The 13,693-nt window shown below is 60.7% G+C and overlaps 1 protein-coding gene across 8 annotated transcripts in view; it reads right to left on the reverse strand.

Annotated features, from left to right (window-relative positions):
- Positions 1 to 13,693, reverse strand: part of SYNGAP1 (synaptic Ras GTPase activating protein 1) — a 50,999-nt gene that overhangs the window by 24,496 nt on the left and 12,810 nt on the right. For 2 of the 8 annotated variants that reach the window (XM_065563909.1, XM_065563907.1), the window contains exon 1: positions 7,835 to 8,087. The exons of 5 other annotated variants lie outside the window; for them this stretch is intronic. The gene's annotated coding sequence lies outside the window, so the exon portion shown is untranslated. Of the gene's footprint in view, positions 1 to 2,810; positions 2,832 to 7,834; positions 8,088 to 13,693 lie in introns of those variants that run through there. One more of the 8 variants, XM_065563908.1, reaches the window with a different exon arrangement.

The following is a 13,693-nucleotide window of genomic DNA, read 5'->3' on the forward strand; positions in this document are numbered from 1 at the left end:
CAGGGCGGCGCTAGGGGCTTGTGCTACAGGGAGTGGGGCGGGGGCAGCAGGGGTCTCTGCCCGGGCAGTCAGGGCTGCCCCATTGCCCCAGGGCAGCGCTAGGGGCTGTGCTGCAGGGGGCGGGGCGGGTGCAGCAGGGGGCTGGCCCCTGGCAGTCAGGACTCCCCATTGCCCCAGGGCGGCGCTAGGAACTGTGCTGCAGGGGGCGGGGCGGGGGGCACTGGGGGCTCTGCCTGGGCAATCAGGGCTCCCCATTGCCCCAGGGCAGCACTAGGGGCTGTGCTGCAGGGAGCGGGGCGGGTGCAGCAGGGGGCTGGCCCCTGGCAGTCAGGGCTGGCCCCCACTGCAGCGCTAGGGGGCTGTGCTGCAGGGAGCTAGGTAGTGGGTTCTTTCCTCCCAGTCTCAGTTCGGTGCGCAGGTGAACTAGGTCTGCCTCCCCTGGAGCAGGATCGGCTGTCCTCTGCAGTGTTACTATGTGGCAGTTTCCTGGCTGATATGCTCTGCCCCAGAGGTGACCGCATTTGTGTGGGCAGAGGAGTAACCTCACATGCTGTTAATAAAGGACTCCCCTTGGGCTGAAAGGGTTCAACTGGGAGCTGGGAACACGCCAGCTGTGCCAGCTCAATGCAGCCTCCCCCGCTCTGGCTCCCCCAGCCCCTCTGCCTTTGCTGTGAAAGGCCCTTGGTTACGCACAGCCCAGCCAGAGCCTGCTCCTCCCCCAGTAGGTCTCCATGGAAAACACCCTGCCATTTCCTATCCATGATGCCTCATTAACAGGGAGTGGTAGCAGCACTCGCAGGGGGATGCAGCTGTTCCCCAGCAACTCTACACAGCCAACATAGTGGGATCCCTTGCCCAGTGCTGAGATGCAACCGCCTCTGGGGTGGGGCACAGGGGCTATTTATACAGGGATCCCTCACCCAGTGCTAAGATGCAGACGCCTCTGGGGTGGGGCGTGGGGGCTATTTATACAGGGATCCCTTGCGTGGTGCTGAGATGCAGCCATGTCGAGGGTGGGGCATGGGGGATTTGGCCAGGATGCCAGGGGGAAATCAGGGTCCAGGAGGGGCCTGCGAGGATCGGGGCCAACAGGTCCCTTAGACACGGTTGTCACTAGTGACAGGTTTTGCCAACTTTGCAGATTAAAGTTGTGCAGTTGCTCACCCATCCGCTGGGTCCTGCTAGGCAGTGAATTTCCCAGGGCTGGGACACATGGGCAACCCCGGTGCCCAGGGATGGGGGAGAATATCCCACACCAGACACGAGTTGAGGACTGTGGAGCCCTGGGTTCAGTTCCCGGCTCTGCCACAGACTGCCTGTGTGACCCTGGGCCAGTCACTAAGCCTCAGTCCCTATCTGTGACACACGCGTAATGGCCCTGCCCTGCCACACAGGGGGTGTTGGGATCAATCCGTTCTGGATTGCGAGGTGCTCCAGTACTCTGGTGATAGGGGGCAGGTCAGTCCCTAAGAGAGAGAGAGAGGATCACACAGCAATGCCTGGGAGAGAACCCAGGAGTCCTGACTCCCAGGTGTGCATTAACTCCATCTCTGCCTGACTTTGGGGACAGGAACACTGGGGGCTACCAGGGTGCCCAGTTGGTTTCAGTGTGTATCCCCCTGGGGAGAGCTGTCCCTCCTCCCACAGCCTCAGGACTGGGGCCCTTGCTGTGTGTGTGGCTGGCATCTCCCCCAGCCCAGCGCCCTGATCCTAGTTCCCTGTCAGGCTCCATGTGCAGGGGCCGCCCAACCCCAGTCGGGGGACAATCGTGCCAGGAGTTGCCCGCGTCCTACTTTCCCTGCTCAGTGACTCATGCAAGCGATTGATCCAGGCATGGAGCAGGGCGGCTGCTGACATCGGGGTCACCGACGCACACACATTCCTCATGCCTGACTCGCCTCAAACCTGAAGCCCCAAGAGCCCTTTGTAGCCATCAAATGCTGCAGAGCTTTTGTAGCCGCCTCTTAAAATAAACTAGAAAGGTGGGGGGAGGATGTGGGATCGAACTGAGGGGCATCGGCAGGGCTGGGACAGCAAGGGCTGTGGGTCAGGATTGAGGGATGTGGGCAGAGTGGAGGGCGCCCAGGCTGGGGCAGCAGCTGGCTGCGGGTCGGATTGAGGGATATGGGCAGAGCAGAGGGAACCCAGATTGGGACAGCAGGGGACTGCGGGTCTGGATTGAGGGATGTGGGCAGAGCAGAGGGAACCCAGGCTGCGGCAGCAGGGGCTGTGGGTCGGGATTGAGGGATGTGGGCAGAGCAGAAGGGACCCAGGCTGCGGCAGCAGGGGCTGTGGGTCAGGATTGAGGGATGTGGGCAGAGCAGAGGGGACCCAGGATGGGAGGGCAAGGGGCTGGGTCGGGATTGAGGGACATGGGCAGAGCGGCGAGGACCCAGGCTGGGACAGCAAGTAGCTGGATCGGGATTGAGGGATATGGGCAGAGCAGCAGGGACCCAGCCTGGGACTGCAGGTCGGGATTGAGGGATGTGGGCAGAGCAGAGGGGCCCAGGGTAGGACAGTAGGGGGCTGTGGGTCGGGATTGAGGGATATGGGCAGAAAGATGGGATCATTGCTGGAAAAGCTGGGGGCTGCGGGTCAGGATTCAGGGGCACTGACTATGGGGTGGGAGGACCCCCTTGTCAGGGCTGTGGGACATCAGCAGGGCTGTGGGAGGGAGATGGTACGTCTTTGGGCAGCAGAATCTAGTGCTAACTCAACAATATTCTTTCATAAGCATGTTTTCCTGGTGCTCCGTGACCTTGCAGAGTCACAGGGTGGGGGGTTACCTCTCCTAGCCCCCCGCTCCTTACTAGGTCAGTATTCTGGGAGGGAGCCCAGCCGGCACCGGAGCGTGTCCATCAGGAAGCGGCCCTGACAGAGTGACAGGCGATTGATGGACAAGCAAGCTGGGAGGCTGCGGGAGCATGTGAGCAGAATGAGAACCAAAGGGAAACAATTAATGTCAAAGAGACACTCGCTCCAGTTAACCCTTCACCTCCCACAACACTACCACCGAGGACCCTCACCATCCGCCCCCAGAGACCAAAATCCCCCCACATCCATCCCCAGAGATGGCTCACGCTCTGTCCATCCCCAGACAGATCCACCATCCACCCCTCCAAACACACTATATATACCAATCTGTCTAGCAAAGACATAGCTAGAGTCCTGATTGTCCATCATCCCTCAGTAAATGTCTGTCCATCACCATACTTCCTGTTCCCCACACATACACGCCAAGCCACTGACCTAAGCACTCATCCTTCCACAACATCCATCCATCCCTGTATGCACCGTCAGGGCCGGCTCCAGGGTTTTTGCCGCCCCAAGCAGCCAAAAAAAAAAAAAAAAAAGCCGCGATCGCGATCCGTGGCACTTCCGTCGCCACTCTACTGCCGCCGCTTCATTCTTCAGCGGCAATTCGGCGGCAGGTCCTTCCCACTGAGAGGGACCGAGGGACCCGCCGCTGAATTGCCCCCTAAGAGCTGGACATGCTGCCCCCTTCCATGTGCCGCCCCAAGCACCAGCTTGCTACGCTGGTGCCTGGAGCCAGCCCTGTGCACCGTTCTATCCATTCATCCCTGCAACACCATCTATCTCCATGCACACCCACTATCCTTCACCATGCACCCTCCTTCACACACATCTACCTATCCATTCATTCATCCCCGTACACCCCTCCAACACCATCTATCTCCATGCACACCCACTATCCTTCACCATGCACCCTCCTTCACCCACATCTACCTATCCATTCATTCATCCCCGTACACCCCTCCAACACCATCTATCTCCATGCACACCCACTATCCTTCACCATGCACCCTCCTTCACACACATCTACCTATCCATTCATGCATCCCCGTACACCCCTCCAACACCATCTATCTCCATGCACAGCCCTCCATTCAGCACCATGCACCCTCCTTCACACACATCTACCTATCCCAGGGGTGGCCAACCTGTGGCTCCGGAGCCACAAGTGGCTCTTCAGAAGTTAATATGCCGCTCCTTGTATAGGCACCGACTCCAGGGCTGGAGCTACAGGTGCCAACTTTTCAATGTGTCAGGGGGTGCTCCCTGCTCAACCCCTGGCTCTACCACAGGCCCTGCCCCAACTCCACCCCTTCCTGCCCCCTCCCCTGAGCCTGCTGTGCCCTCATTCCTCCCTCCTCTCCCCGCAGAGCCTCCTGCATGCCACGAAACAGCTAATTGGGAGGTCCAGGGAGGGATGGTGAGGTGCTGTGGCAGGGCTGCCGGTGGGTGGGAGGCACTGGGAGCAGGGTGCAGGAGCTGATGGGGGGCTGCTGACGTATTACTGTGTCTCTTTGGCAATGTACATTGGTTAATTCTGGCTCCTTCTCAGGCTCAGGTTGGCCACCCCTGACCTATCCGTCCATTCATCCCTATACACCCCTCCAACACCATCTATCTCCATGCACACCCCTCCATCTGTCACTATGCACTCTCCTTCACACACATCTACCTATTCCTCCAAATCCAGCCAACTTTCTATCCCTCACCACCCTACACACCCATCAATACGATCTCTGTATCTGTGTCTGGTTTCACCCTTCTATCCATCCATCCCGACACACACCTCTGTATCCATCCATCCCTTCTGCCGCCCCTCCCTCACACCATCTACCTGCACAGCACTCCAGCCCTCCACCACCACTGTCATTCCCAGCTGTCCAGCCACCCCAACACCAGTGAAGTCTGACCCTTCAGCCCCATTACTCCTAGGTCTGATCCATCCACATGAAGGCAGTAGCAGAATGGGGAGGTGGGGAGAATATTTTCCAGCCTAGAGCCTTGCCCCTCTCTCCAGACCCCCAGCTTCCCTTCGCTCTGCCTCCCCATCCAGTGCACCCTAAACTGCTGTGTGCTCTCCCCACCCCCCATGCAGAGATAGGGCTTCCCATAACCTCAGAAAGGAGACAAGCATGACAAGGTAAAACCTGCTCACCCACGCCAGGTCACGCACGTCCCTCCCCATCTTCCCTCTGACCCCTGGGATCCTGGCCCTAAGGAGCACCCCTGCGGGATGGCAGCATCCCCATCACCATCACCCCGCAGACAGCCTTGGCCAGCACTCACCCCCCAGAGCACTGCATAGCTGCATGGAGAGGAGGCCAATTCCAGCTGGCTTTGCACGGGGCTCCCCGTCCCTCTTCACCACCCTAATGAGGCAGGGGCAGAGTTAAGGAGCGCAAGCCTTTGTGAACTGGGGAAACGGTATCTTAGCGCTGCCCCTGCACAGCACAAGCACTGGTCAGAGGCTCATTCAGCAGCCTTTGGGCCACCCAGTGGGGCAGACACAGCAAATCCCAAGGTGGGGCAGGGGGCATGATGGGAGGCAGGGCACAGAGATGAATTGGGGTGGGAGGCAGCAGGGAGGGTACACCCCAGAGGACTGCATCCTCAGCCCTTCACCTGGGTTATACTACAGACTCGTGCTGGCCTGACAACCCCCGCAAACAGTGAAGCTGCCTGAGACTGCAGCAGAGCTTGGGACACTAACCCTGAACCCTACAGAGGGTGAGTGGAAGGTCTGGGAACTATTTCCAAGCTGAGCCAGGATTAGGCAGTGCTAGCCACACTGGTGGGGCTCCCCTTCTCCGAGCCATGCTCCCCAAACTCTCTTCCAGCACCTATGACCCCTAGCAGGCAGCTCCAATCCCACCCAACAAGTGCCGGCATCCCTGCAGAGCAGCCCCACCCTAGAACATGGGCTGGGCAGCCACACTCCATCCTGCCCAGTCTGGATCCCCGCCAACCAGCCTGGCAGCCCAGAACCCTGCAGCTAGTACAGCCACAGCCCCCCTCCTCAATTCCGCTACCGACTCCATACCCAGCACGGGGATGCAGCTGCCTCTGGGGTGGGGCTCAGGGGCTGGGCATACAGCGATCCCTCAAAATGCAGACAACTCTGGTGTGGGACAGGGACTACACAGCTGGAACAGTAACCAAAAGCTCACCCCCAAAGAGAAAAGCAGCAGGAATTTTAAGGAATCTCCAGGATGGAACAGAGCATGTCCCACCGCACATGGCTCAACACTGCCTGCCATGGCGAGCGCCCCCTACTGAGCCCTGCCCCCACCCCACTCCATGCAGCACACTAGGGCAAGCACTGACAGTGAGGGAGGAGCATCCCTCCCCCCAGCTTTCCAGGTGAGCTCTCCCCCCTGCAGGCTCCCCTGGCATGGCCTGTCCAGGCTCCTCCCCCCCAGACCAGCTGCTATCCCTGCGACCTCATTCACACCTGCCCTGGGGAAGAGACCAGGCTCCCAGAGCTGCTATTGGACCCACAACCCTGCACACCCCACCCTATGGCTGGCAGCGCTGCACCACCTCTGGACATGTGGGCTGCTCCAACCCCCACCCCACATTGCAGCAGCTACACCCAGATACACAACCACACACACACACACACACACACAACCCTACACAACCTTGCCCCACAGCCATAACCCTATATACCAACACACAGCCACAACCAGGCGCACACCCCTATGCAGAAAGGCAATCCCCCAACCCTGTATGAACCACACACAGAGACACAACCTTATACATTCTACACACAGACACACAAGCAGAGGCATAACTCTAAGCACACTCACAACTGTATACTCACAACTCACAACTCTCTTTCACACACATACACACACACTCTAACAGAGACACAACACTATACACACAAGATACAATTATATGCAGGCACATATACCCCAGACACACGGACACACACGCAGTAGCTGTAGGAACGGCCACTTCAGCCAAGCCAGAAGTGGAAAGGAGATGTGAATGGGGCGAGTGGGCCATACACACATACATCCCCAGAGGGAGAGAAACAAGCCACAATACACAGGCACACACTTGTGCACTCACACAGGGAAAGAGTCACACACTGAGAGAACCCTACTGACACGCAATCACACCCGCAGACACACATAATCACACTGACAGTCAATGGTACACAACCCTACATACACCCACACAGAGATACGGAGACAGACACAATTTTACCATCCCACAGGGAGAGAGACGCACCGACACACAACCTTTACATACACACTGAAATGGTCACACGCTTGCATGCACACACAATCCAATATGCACTCACCAGCATGGACTTGAACACACAACCCTCCAAACACACCCAGACACAAGCACAGAGAACCCTACACACACAGAGACAAGCCCACAGACACAAAGTAGCACACACTGACTGGCAGTCTGTCACACACACACACACACACACACACACGCACTGACAGACGCACACGCTGACACAGCCACAATTACACAATCTTGCACACGCTGACATGGCCGCGCACACACGCAGCTTGGCCACACTCTCTCTGACACAATCACACAATCCCCTCACTTGCACACAGATACAATCGCAGCCCTCTCCTCATACACTGCCACCAGCAGGGGCACACACAACCTGACACATACAATGACACAAGCTGCAGCCTGACACTGACACACAAATCCTTGCACACATAGGCACACTGACACACACGGCAGCCTGACTCTCACACACACCCCAACACACACACAATCTGACACAGACATCCTGACACACACATCCTTGCACACACAGGCACACTGACACACACGGCAGCCTGACACACACACCCCTACACACACACTCTGACACACGCGCCCTTGCACAAGTACACCCACACAACCTGGTGCACACACACACTGACACACACATCCGCACGCGCACACACACAGTCTCGCCCCCCCCCCAGCAGGGACGCGCCGCGCGCGCCCCAGCTGCCGCCTCCCACACGCCGCCGCCCCCGCGCCCGCCGCTCACCTGGGCCCGGCGCCCCGGCCCCATGATCCCGCGCGGCCGGTGCGGGGCCCCGCTCCTAGCGCCCCATGCCCGGGCCCCGGCGGCTCCGGTGCGGCGGCGGCGCGCGCGGCTGGGCGGCTCCGGGGCCGGCGCTCGCCTCCAGCATCCCGCACGCCGCGCGGTTGCTAGGAGACGCGCTGCCGTTTCCTCGGCCGCCGCCAACCCGGGGCCAGCGCGCCGCGCGCAACGCGCGCCTCGTGCCGGCGCGGGGTTAACCCCTGCGGGGCCGGGGGGCGGCGCGGGGCCACCTCCCCCCACCCGCCCACGTCGCCCGCGCGCCAGCCCTGCCTCCCCCCGCGCCGGCACCGCGCGCAGCCCCCCCCTGGGGAGAGTCCCGCCCCCGCACGCTTCCCCCCCCCGCCTCCTGCCCCCTCCGCGGAGCCCTCCCTCGGAGAGTCCTGCCCCCCACGATCATAGTGCCCCCCAGGCCTCCTGCCCCCCCCGCGATCATAGTGCCCCCGAGGCCTCCTGCCCCCCCCGCGATCATAGTGCCCCCGAGGCCTCCTGTCCCCGTCCCCCCCCCGCGGAGAGTCCTGCCCCCCACGATCATAGTGCCCCCCAGGCCTCCTGCCCCCCCCGCGATCATAGTGCCCCCCAGGCCTCCTGTCCCCCCCCCCCCCCCGCGGAGAGTCCTGCCCCCCACAATCATAGTGCCCCCCAGGCCTCCTGTCCCCCCCCGCGGAGAATCCTGCCCCCCACGATCATAGTGCCCCCCAGGCCTCCTGTCCCCCCCCGCGGAGAATCCTGCCCCCCACAATCATAGTGCCCCCCAGGCCTCCTGTCCCCCCCCGCGGAGAATCCTGCCCCCCACGATCATAGTGCCCACCAGGCCTCCTGTCCCCCCCCACGGAGAATCCTGCCCCCCACAATCATAGTGCCCCCCAGGCCTCCTGTCCCCCCCCGCGGAGAATCCTGCCCCCCACGATCATAGTGCCCCCCAGGCCTCCTGTCCCCCCCCGCGGAGAATCCTGCCCCCCACGATCACAGTGCCCCCCAGGCCTCCTGTCCCCCCCGCGGAGAGTCCTGCCCCCCCGCGATCATAGTGCCCCCCAGGCCTCCTGCCCCCCCCCGCGATCATAGTGCCCCCCAGGCCTCCTGTCCCCCCCCGCGGAGAGTCCTGCCCCCCACAATCATAGTGCCCCCCAGGCCTCCTGTCCCCCCCCACGGAGAATCCTGCCCCCCACGATCATAGTGCCCCCCAGGCCTCCTGTCCCCCCCCACGGAGAATCCTGCCCCCCACGATCATAGTGCCCCCCAGGCCTCCTGCCCCCCCCCCCCCGCGGAGAGTCCTGCCCCCCACAATCATAGTGCCCCCCAGGCCTCCTGTCCCCCCCCACGGAGAATGCTGCCCCCCACGATCATAGTGCCCACCAGGCCTCCTGTCCCCCCCCCCCGCCCGCGGAGAGTCCTGCCCCCCACAATCATAGTGCCCCCCAGGCCTCCTGTCCCCCCCCACGGAGAATCCTGCCCCCCACGATCATAGTGCCCACCAGGCCTCCTGTCCCCCCCCCCACGGAGAGTCCTGCCCCCCACAATCATAGTGCCCCCCCAGGCCTCCTGTCCCCCCCCACGGAGAATCCTGCCCCCCACGATCATAGTGCCCCCCAGGCCTCCTGCCCCCCCCCGCGATCATAGTGCCCCCCCAGGCCTCCTGCCCCCCCCCCACGGAGAGTCCTGCCCCCCACGATCATAGTGCCCCCCAGGCCTCCTGCCCCCCCCCGCGATCATAGTGCCCCCCAGGCCTCCTGTCCCCCCCCCGCGGAGAGTCCTGCCCCCCACAATCATAGTGCCCCCCAGGCCTCCTGTCCCCCCCCACGGAGAATCCTGCCCCCCACGATCATAGTGCCCACCAGGCCTCCTGTCCCCCCCCCGCGGAGAGTCCTGCCCCCCCGCGATCATAGTGCCCCCCAGGCCTCCTGTCCCCCCCGCGGAGAGTCCCGCCCCCGCACGCTTCCCCCCCCCCCCGGCCTCCTGCCCCCTCCGCGGAGCCCTCCCGCAGAGAGTCCTGCCCCCCACGATCATAGTGCCCCCCCAGGCCTCCCCGCACAGCCCCCCCCGCGATCACAGTGCACCCCCAGGCTTCCTGTCCCCCCCGCACAGCCCCCCCCCGCGGAGAGTCCTGCCCCCCTGCGATCATAGTGCCCCCCAGGCCTCCTGTCCCCCCCCCGCGATCATAGTGCCCCCCCAGGCCTCCTGCCCCCCCCTCACAAGGCACTTGTCCTCTCATGCTCATATTCCCACCCCCAGAGAGGGCACCTGCCCCCCTCCACATTACCCCCATAACCTTCCTGCTCCCCCACATCCCTCCCACAGAAGGCACCTGTCCCCCATGCTCATATTTCCCCCCACCACGAGACTTGTCCCCCACATTCATATTGCCCTCCACAGGCCTCTGCCCCCCCCATATCCGCTCCACAGAGACACCTTCCCCCCATACATAGCCCCCACAGAGACCTGCTCATATTGCCCCCACCGAAGGCATCTTCCCCCATGCTCATATTCCCCCAACGCTATCACCACATGCAACGCGCCTCCTCAGAGAACATCCATCCCACATCCCGCCCCCCCCCCGCCCAGAAAACACCTGCAGCCCCTTCCCCTGCACTCACTCGCTAATGGAAAGCACTCCCCCTCCCCCTGCAGCTGCCTCTCTCCCCACTCACTTCCCTCAAAGGAGGCAAGGTGGGGCCTCTCACACATCTCATCGGCCACCCAAAGAAGCCACCCCCCCCCATTGACAACAGCCACCAACCCCCCCACCCCATGTTCAAATACACCCCTGCCCGACTCACCCGTTCCGCCCTACCTGCTATGCCCGTCATCCTGGGACACCAAGTGTTAGGGGACCGGCCTGAAGGAACAGCACCGAGGGCTGGAGGAGGGGGTCACGGGAGGGAAGATGGCGGTGGCTTAGGGGGACCAGGCAGGAGGTGGCACTGGGGGTGGGGGCAGCATGACAGGAGCTGGACAGGGCCTATGGGGGGAACATGGGTGCAGCAGGCAGGGCAGGAGCTGGTCAGGGAAAATGGGGGGCACAACATAGAGGAAGGCAGTGACAATGGGGAACAGTTAGGGTGAGCACGAAGTGGGGCAAGAGGTGGGGGTGACCTGGGGAGCGGGGGGGGGGGGGAGAACTTGGGCAGTTCAGGGAGCCTTGGGGGGCAGGGTGAGGGGGTGGGTGTGACAAGGGGGCTGTCAGGAGAGGTGCAGGAGGGAAATCCCAGCTGTTCCCTGGGTGAGTCCAATGGGACCCCACAAATGCCCTAACCTTTTGTCTGCATCCTGACCCAACCATTCAATCCCACCCACAAACCATAGCCCAACTCTCCAATTTATCACCCCAGCCGTAATCCCACCCCCTCAGCCTTAATCATAACCTATAGCTCGTCTTCAGCCTGTCACCCTGCCCTCCCTTAACCCAACTCCAAACTCTTCAAGCCCCACAGAAACCCTACCAGGCTACTTTAAACTGGTTCAGTGAAACCCAGCCTGCTGTGTGCAGGGACGGTCTAATAACAGTTTCAAACTGCCTACAGCGGTTTAGTTTTGCACCACAAAACTAAACTGCTATAAACCAGGTTTAAAACCACAGAAGCAGCCACACACACAGCAGCACTGGTTTTCACTGGTTTTACACTGGTTAAACACAGTGTAAAATCGACTCCATTTAGGCCATGTCTTCACTGCACACAAGGTGTGGTTTTACAGCAAGCTTTCTCACTGTAAGATCCTAGTGGGGACAAGGTCCGGGTACTTTTTAGCTGGCTGGAGTGAGGCATGGTCAGCCCTACACCCTCATGCCCTGGGTGCATCTTCACTTGGAAAAATTGTGTGCTGTTAACTCAAGTTAGCTACCATATCTACCTAGCTCAGGCTAGGAGTGGGGGATGTGAGTAGGTGTTGGCTAACAATCAACATCTTGGAAAAGTCTCTGCCTTTAAACACATATCAAACTAGGGACAAGGGGTTTTCTCCATATAGGTGACAGTCCTAGTGCAAACAGGATAAGTGCAGTTTCAATCTGTATTAGCAAGCAGAGGTAACCAGGAACAGGGGCTGCGTTCTTAAATTAGCTAACGCAGGTTAGAACAACAGTGGATGTGGCAGCTCAGGTTTTAAGGTAGTGTAGCACTCGAGTTAAAGCTGCCAGAGAGCCATGGTTGAACTCACGCTGAGAACCCATGTTAAAAGCCAAGGTGCCGTGTCTTCACTGCTATTTTACCCCAGTGTAGGTAATTGGAGTTAAGAACACACTTTTTTTGTTGTGCAAACACACTCTTAGGACTGGCTAGTGTACACAGTCCCAGAACTAGGCTACAACTGTCTGCGTCTAAGTTAGCCGAGGTAACACCCACCCATCCTCACCCGCACAGACATGGCCTTAGTGCGAACACTCCACAAAGATCTTCCACGAGAGGAACATTTGTCCCCGGTCACAGTCCCTATGAGGTGGAGGTTACATGTGTTCAGTGTCTGCACCAGGATTCACCATCACATTCATCTGCTTGAGTTAACTAGCAACCACTCAGGAGATGTTACAGCATGATCCAAACCTCTACTGGGCCCTAAACTTTACCCTTCCTCCATGGTTACCCATATCTGTAACCCTAATGCCTAGACCTGTATAGATAACTCATACACCCCAACCCCTTACCGTAGTCCATAACCTCACCCCTAAATTAACCCCCTGCTTTTAAACCTTAACCTAACTCTTACCCCATAACTCCTACCCCTACCCACCTGAACCTTAACCCTAACTCCTCGCCCCTCACCATAGCCAACGACTCACCCCTAACCCTATCCCCTCCATCTGAACCCAAATCCCTGCCCCTGTGCCTGTGCCTCCACCCTAACTTCTCCCCTACCTCTCACCCACCAATCCCCAGCTCCATGGCTGCGCCAAGCGATGCTCCTCCCCAGTGTGTTCAGGAGACCCAGGCATCTGCAGCAGGGCCTCCGGATGTTGGGGGAGGACAGGCCTGCAAGGACATGCTGACTGAGGGAGTGGAGTAGGGGGAAAAACAGCCTTGAGAATGGAGGGGAGATTGGCAGAGATGAGTGACCCCAAAGGAAAGAGCTGGGCCAAGCCAGCCACAGATGCCTCAACCCTAGAGCTCTGGAGGGTCCCATGATCAGCAGGGTTACAAGCTGGATGGGAAAGATCCCATCCATGCTGCAAGGAACCAGGTCGGGGGGCGCTTTCCACTGGCAGTCAGTGCTGATCCTACTGCGGCACTAGGGGCCCTGTGCTGCGCGGGGAGGGGGGGGGCAGGGAGTGTGGCGGGAGCACTGTACTGTGGGGGGCAGAGGACTCAGAAGGGGGCGCTGTGCTGCATGGCACAGGGGGCTCAGCTGGGGGAGCTCTCCCCTGGCAGTCAGTGCTGATCCCAGTGCAGTGCTAGGAGGTGCTGTGATGCAGAGAGAGAGAGAGAGAGAGAGAGAGAGAGAGTGTGTGTGCAATGGGGGTGCTGTGCAGCATGGCACTTGGGGGCTCAGCAGGGGGCACCAGGCTGTGGGGTGCCTAGGGGGGCTCAGCAGGGGGTGCCGGGCTGCAGAGCGTGAGAGTGTAATAGGGGGTACTGTGCTGTGTGGTACCGGGGGGCTCAGCAGGGGGTACCGGGCTGTGGGGCACCGGGGGGTCAGCAGGGGGCACTGGGGGGGCTCAACAGGGGGTACCAGGCTGTGGGGCACTGGGAGAGTTCAGCAGGGGGCACCGGGGTGCAGAGAGTGAGAGTGCAGCAGCTGCCAGGCTGCGTGGCACTGAGGGACTCAGCAGGGGGTTCTGGGCTGTGGGGTGCTTGGGGGGGCTCAGTAGGGGGC

The sequence above is a fragment of the Chrysemys picta genome, chromosome 12 (genome assembly GCF_011386835.1).
Source record: "Chrysemys picta bellii isolate R12L10 chromosome 12, ASM1138683v2, whole genome shotgun sequence".
Classification (NCBI taxonomy): domain Eukaryota; kingdom Metazoa; phylum Chordata; order Testudines; family Emydidae; genus Chrysemys; species Chrysemys picta.